This window comes from Cetorhinus maximus, chromosome 5 (genome assembly GCF_964194155.1).
Source record: "Cetorhinus maximus chromosome 5, sCetMax3.hap1.1, whole genome shotgun sequence".
In the NCBI taxonomy this organism is placed as follows: Eukaryota; Metazoa; Chordata; class Chondrichthyes; order Lamniformes; family Cetorhinidae; genus Cetorhinus; species Cetorhinus maximus.
In genome coordinates, this window is record NC_135883.1 from 143,194,442 (window position 1) to 143,200,561 (window position 6,120).

Consider the following 6,120-nt stretch of genomic DNA (forward strand, 5'->3'; position numbering starts at 1 on the left):
TGCCTGTGGGGGGAGGCTGAGAAGGAAGGGAGCCAGGTGGGGGAGGGATGAAAGGGAGTAGGAGGGAAAGAAGAAGAGAGAGAGAGAGAGAGAAAAAAAAAGAAAACCCACGGTAAAGAAGAAGGGGCTGGACTGAGAGGCTTGAATTAGCCAGAAAGGCAGGCGGCAAGTGCCTACGGCCATACTAGTCTGAAAACGCCCGATCTCGTCTGATCTCGGAAGCTAAGCAGACTCAGGCCTGGTTAGTACTTGGATGGGAGACCGCCTGGGAATACCAGGTGCAGTAGGCTTTTGCTGCCAGCAGAGGCTGCTCACGTCACCACTCTCCACATTCACTCTGCCACACAACGGAGGCGCAATCTTTTTGCTGCTGCTGCTGCTGCTGCTGCTGCTGCTGTCCGCGTGGTCCGCGTGCCCCGGCTCGTTTGCGGGCAGGGAGAAGGTAGCCAGGCCGGTCGGCCAGCACATTCAGCTACCCCGGCGTTGCTGGGCCATTCGAGTGGAGCCTGCTCGGGAAGCTGGGCTCGGCGGCCTGTGATCGGCGCGGACGCATGCACGTCGGGCCGCCCTTGTGCCTCGGGGCGAGCTTTCCCTAAGTTGAAGGCAGGGCAGAGTAGAGAGGGAAGAAGCTCTGTGCCCGCTGGTAAAAGGATCAAGAGCGAGAGGGCCCCACAGATTGAAAGTGAGTTGCCAAAGAAGCAAATGCGAGGTGAGAAAAAGCTTGTGGACGCAACGGGCGGTTGAGGTGCGGAAGGCCGTGACTGCCTGCAAGCGTGGCGGAGGCAGGTAGAATCGAGGCATTCGAGAGGGCGTCGGATGATTATTTGGATAGAAAGAAGGTGCAGGGGTACGGGGACAAAGGCACAAGAGGCGGATGGTAGCGCGTGCCTGACGCTTCCCCCAGTGCGGAGAGGACGAATGTTGAACGGGAGCAAGGGTGCAGGCTGGAGGCTGGTGAGGCGTAAGTAGGGCTTGCAGTTTGCCTGTGGGGGGAGGCTGAGAAGGAAGGGAGCCAGGTGGGGGAGGGATGAAAGGGAGTAGGAGGGAAAGAAGAAGAGAGAGAGAGAGAGAGAAAAAAAAAGAAAACCCGCGGTAAAGAAGAAGGGGCTGGACTGAGAGGCTTGAATTAGCCAGAAAGGCAGGCGGCAAGTGCCTACGGCCATACTAGTCTGAAAACGCCCGATCTCGTCTGATCTCGGAAGCTAAGCAGACTCAGGCCTGGTTAGTACTTGGATGGGAGACCGCCTGGGAATACCAGGTGCAGTAGGCTTTTGCTGCCAGCAGAGGCTGCTCACGTCACCACTCTCCACATTCACTCTGCCACACAACGGAGGCGCAATCTTTTTGCTGCTGCTGCTGCTGCTGCTGCTGCTGCTGTCCGCGTGGTCCGCGTGCCCCGGCTCGTTTGCGGGCAGGGAGAAGGTAGCCAGGCCGGTCGGCCAGCACATTCAGCTACCCCGGCGTTGCTGGGCCATTCGAGTGGAGCCTGCTCGGGAAGCTGGGCTCGGCGGCCTGTGATCGGCGCGGACGCATGCACGTCGGGCCGCCCTTGTGCCTCGGGGCGAGCTTTCCCTAAGTTGAAGGCAGGGCAGAGTAGAGAGGGAAGAAGCTCTGTGCCCGCTGGTAAAAGGATCAAGAGCGAGAGGGCCCCACAGATTGAAAGTGAGTTGCCAAAGAAGCAAATGCGAGGTGAGAAAAAGCTTGTGGACGCAACGGGCGGTTGAGGTGCGGAAGGCCGTGACTGCCTGCAAGCGTGGCGGAGGCAGGTAGAATCGAGGCATTCGAGAGGGCGTCGGATGATTATTTGGATAGAAAGAAGGTGCAGGGGTACGGGGACAAAGGCACAAGAGGCGGATGGTAGCGCGTGCCTGACGCTTCCCCCAGTGCGGAGAGGACGAATGTTGAACGGGAGCAAGGGTGCAGGCTGGAGGCTGGTGAGGCGTAAGTAGGGCTTGCAGTTTGCCTGTGGGGGGAGGCTGAGAAGGAAGGGAGCCAGGTGGGGGAGGGATGAAAGGGAGTAGGAGGGAAAGAAGAAGAGAGAGAGAGAGAGAGAAAAAAAAAGAAAACCCACGGTAAAGAAGAAGGGGCTGGACTGAGAGGCTTGAATTAGCCAGAAAGGCAGGCGGCAAGTGCCTACGGCCATACTAGTCTGAAAACGCCCGATCTCGTCTGATCTCGGAAGCTAAGCAGACTCAGGCCTGGTTAGTACTTGGATGGGAGACCGCCTGGGAATACCAGGTGCAGTAGGCTTTTGCTGCCAGCAGAGGCTGCTCACGTCACCACTCTCCACATTCACTCTGCCACACAACGGAGGCGCAATCTTTTTGCTGCTGCTGCTGCTGCTGCTGCTGCTGCTGTCCGCGTGGTCCGCGTGCCCCGGCTCGTTTGCGGGCAGGGAGAAGGTAGCCAGGCCGGTCGGCCAGCACATTCAGCTACCCCGGCGTTGCTGGGCCATTCGAGTGGAGCCTGCTCGGGAAGCTGGGCTCGGCGGCCTGTGATCGGCGCGGACGCATGCACGTCGGGCCGCCCTTGTGCCTCGGGGCGAGCTTTCCCTAAGTTGAAGGCAGGGCAGAGTAGAGAGGGAAGAAGCTCTGTGCCCGCTGGTAAAAGGATCAAGAGCGAGAGGGCCCCACAGATTGAAAGTGAGTTGCCAAAGAAGCAAATGCGAGGTGAGAAAAAGCTTGTGGACGCAACGGGCGGTTGAGGTGCGGAAGGCCGTGACTGCCTGCAAGCGTGGCGGAGGCAGGTAGAATCGAGGCATTCGAGAGGGCGTCGGATGATTATTTGGATAGAAAGAAGGTGCAGGGGTACGGGGACAAAGGCACAAGAGGCGGATGGTAGCGCGTGCCTGACGCTTCCCCCAGTGCGGAGAGGACGAATGTTGAACGGGAGCAAGGGTGCAGGCTGGAGGCTGGTGAGGCGTAAGTAGGGCTTGCAGTTTGCCTGTGGGGGGAGGCTGAGAAGGAAGGGAGCCAGGTGGGGGAGGGATGAAAGGGAGTAGGAGGGAAAGAAGAAGAGAGAGAGAGAGAGAGAAAAAAAAAGAAAACCCGCGGTAAAGAAGAAGGGGCTGGACTGAGAGGCTTGAATTAGCCAGAAAGGCAGGCGGCAAGTGCCTACGGCCATACTAGTCTGAAAACGCCCGATCTCGTCTGATCTCGGAAGCTAAGCAGACTCAGGCCTGGTTAGTACTTGGATGGGAGACCGCCTGGGAATACCAGGTGCAGTAGGCTTTTGCTGCCAGCAGAGGCTGCTCACGTCACCACTCTCCACATTCACTCTGCCACACAACGGAGGCGCAATCTTTTTGCTGCTGCTGCTGCTGCTGCTGCTGCTGCTGTCCGCGTGGTCCGCGTGCCCCGGCTCGTTTGCGGGCAGGGAGAAGGTAGCCAGGCCGGTCGGCCAGCACATTCAGCTACCCCGGCGTTGCTGGGCCATTCGAGTGGAGCCTGCTCGGGAAGCTGGGCTCGGCGGCCTGTGATCGGCGCGGACGCATGCACGTCGGGCCGCCCTTGTGCCTCGGGGCGAGCTTTCCCTAAGTTGAAGGCAGGGCAGAGTAGAGAGGGAAGAAGCTCTGTGCCCGCTGGTAAAAGGATCAAGAGCGAGAGGGCCCCACAGATTGAAAGTGAGTTGCCAAAGAAGCAAATGCGAGGTGAGAAAAAGCTTGTGGACGCAACGGGCGGTTGAGGTGCGGAAGGCCGTGACTGCCTGCAAGCGTGGCGGAGGCAGGTAGAATCGAGGCATTCGAGAGGGCGTCGGATGATTATTTGGATAGAAAGAAGGTGCAGGGGTACGGGGACAAAGGCACAAGAGGCGGATGGTAGCGCGTGCCTGACGCTTCCCCCAGTGCGGAGAGGACGAATGTTGAACGGGAGCAAGGGTGCAGGCTGGAGGCTGGTGAGGCGTAAGTAGGGCTTGCAGTTTGCCTGTGGGGGGAGGCTGAGAAGGAAGGGAGCCAGGTGGGGGAGGGATGAAAGGGAGTAGGAGGGAAAGAAGAAGAGAGAGAGAGAGAGAGAAAAAAAAAGAAAACCCGCGGTAAAGAAGAAGGGGCTGGACTGAGAGGCTTGAATTAGCCAGAAAGGCAGGCGGCAAGTGCCTACGGCCATACTAGTCTGAAAACGCCCGATCTCGTCTGATCTCGGAAGCTAAGCAGACTCAGGCCTGGTTAGTACTTGGATGGGAGACCGCCTGGGAATACCAGGTGCAGTAGGCTTTTGCTGCCAGCAGAGGCTGCTCACGTCACCACTCTCCACATTCACTCTGCCACACAACGGAGGCGCAATCTTTTTGCTGCTGCTGCTGCTGCTGCTGCTGCTGCTGTCCGCGTGGTCCGCGTGCCCCGGCTCGTTTGCGGGCAGGGAGAAGGTAGCCAGGCCGGTCGGCCAGCACATTCAGCTACCCCGGCGTTGCTGGGCCATTCGAGTGGAGCCTGCTCGGGAAGCTGGGCTCGGCGGCCTGTGATCGGCGCGGACGCATGCACGTCGGGCCGCCCTTGTGCCTCGGGGCGAGCTTTCCCTAAGTTGAAGGCAGGGCAGAGTAGAGAGGGAAGAAGCTCTGTGCCCGCTGGTAAAAGGATCAAGAGCGAGAGGGCCCCACAGATTGAAAGTGAGTTGCCAAAGAAGCAAATGCGAGGTGAGAAAAAGCTTGTGGACGCAACGGGCGGTTGAGGTGCGGAAGGCCGTGACTGCCTGCAAGCGTGGCGGAGGCAGGTAGAATCGAGGCATTCGAGAGGGCGTCGGATGATTATTTGGATAGAAAGAAGGTGCAGGGGTACGGGGACAAAGGCACAAGAGGCGGATGGTAGCGCGTGCCTGACGCTTCCCCCAGTGCGGAGAGGACGAATGTTGAACGGGAGCAAGGGTGCAGGCTGGAGGCTGGTGAGGCGTAAGTAGGGCTTGCAGTTTGCCTGTGGGGGGAGGCTGAGAAGGAAGGGAGCCAGGTGGGGGAGGGATGAAAGGGAGTAGGAGGGAAAGAAGAAGAGAGAGAGAGAGAGAGAAAAAAAAAGAAAACCCACGGTAAAGAAGAAGGGGCTGGACTGAGAGGCTTGAATTAGCCAGAAAGGCAGGCGGCAAGTGCCTACGGCCATACTAGTCTGAAAACGCCCGATCTCGTCTGATCTCGGAAGCTAAGCAGACTCAGGCCTGGTTAGTACTTGGATGGGAGACCGCCTGGGAATACCAGGTGCAGTAGGCTTTTGCTGCCAGCAGAGGCTGCTCACGTCACCACTCTCCACATTCACTCTGCCACACAACGGAGGCGCAATCTTTTTGCTGCTGCTGCTGCTGCTGCTGCTGCTGTCCGCGTGGTCCGCGTGCCCCGGCTCGTTTGCGGGCAGGGAGAAGGTAGCCAGGCCGGTCGGCCAGCACATTCAGCTACCCCGGCGTTGCTGGGCCATTCGAGTGGAGCCTGCTCGGGAAGCTGGGCTCGGCGGCCTGTGATCGGCGCGGACGCATGCACGTCGGGCCGCCCTTGTGCCTCGGGGCGAGCTTTCCCTAAGTTGAAGGCAGGGCAGAGTAGAGAGGGAAGAAGCTCTGTGCCCGCTGGTAAAAGGATCAAGAGCGAGAGGGCCCCACAGATTGAAAGTGAGTTGCCAAAGAAGCAAATGCGAGGTGAGAAAAAGCTTGTGGACGCAACGGGCGGTTGAGGTGCGGAAGGCCGTGACTGCCTGCAAGCGTGGCGGAGGCAGGTAGAATCGAGGCATTCGAGAGGGCGTCGGATGATTATTTGGATAGAAAGAAGGTGCAGGGGTACGGGGACAAAGGCACAAGAGGCGGATGGTAGCGCGTGCCTGACGCTTCCCCCAGTGCGGAGAGGACGAATGTTGAACGGGAGCAAGGGTGCAGGCTGGAGGCTGGTGAGGCGTAAGTAGGGCTTGCAGTTTGCCTGTGGGGGGAGGCTGAGAAGGAAGGGAGCCAGGTGGGGGAGGGATGAAAGGGAGTAGGAGGGAAAGAAGAAGAGAGAGAGAGAGAGAGAAAAAAAAAGAAAACCCGCGGTAAAGAAGAAGGGGCTGGACTGAGAGGCTTGAATTAGCCAGAAAGGCAGGCGGCAAGTGCCTACGGCCATACTAGTCTGAAAACGCCCGATCTCGTCTGATCTCGGAAGCTAAGCAGACTCAGGCCTGGT

At 59.0% G+C, this 6,120-nt stretch overlaps 6 non-coding genes across 6 annotated transcripts; all 6 read left to right on the plus strand.

The window, feature by feature from the left end:
* Positions 1 to 171: 171 nt before the first annotated feature.
* LOC144681203 (5S ribosomal RNA) lies at positions 172 to 290 on the plus strand. Its single transcript, XR_013576732.1, has one exon. It is a non-coding gene; the product is annotated as a 5S ribosomal RNA (ribosomal RNA).
* An 861-nt stretch (positions 291 to 1,151) lies between these two features.
* LOC144681204 (5S ribosomal RNA) lies at positions 1,152 to 1,270 on the plus strand. Its single transcript, XR_013576733.1, has one exon. It is a non-coding gene; the product is annotated as a 5S ribosomal RNA (ribosomal RNA).
* Positions 1,271 to 2,131: 861 nt separating this feature from the next.
* On the plus strand, positions 2,132 to 2,250 carry LOC144681205 (5S ribosomal RNA). The gene has a single exon (XR_013576734.1). It is a non-coding gene; the product is annotated as a 5S ribosomal RNA (ribosomal RNA).
* An 861-nt stretch (positions 2,251 to 3,111) lies between these two features.
* On the plus strand, positions 3,112 to 3,230 carry LOC144681206 (5S ribosomal RNA). Its single transcript, XR_013576735.1, has one exon. It is a non-coding gene; the product is annotated as a 5S ribosomal RNA (ribosomal RNA).
* Positions 3,231 to 4,091: 861 nt separating this feature from the next.
* LOC144681207 (5S ribosomal RNA) lies at positions 4,092 to 4,210 on the plus strand. Its single transcript, XR_013576736.1, has one exon. It is a non-coding gene; the product is annotated as a 5S ribosomal RNA (ribosomal RNA).
* Positions 4,211 to 5,071: 861 nt separating this feature from the next.
* Positions 5,072 to 5,190, plus strand: LOC144681208 (5S ribosomal RNA). The gene has a single exon (XR_013576737.1). It is a non-coding gene; the product is annotated as a 5S ribosomal RNA (ribosomal RNA).
* Positions 5,191 to 6,120: the final 930 nt, after the last annotated feature.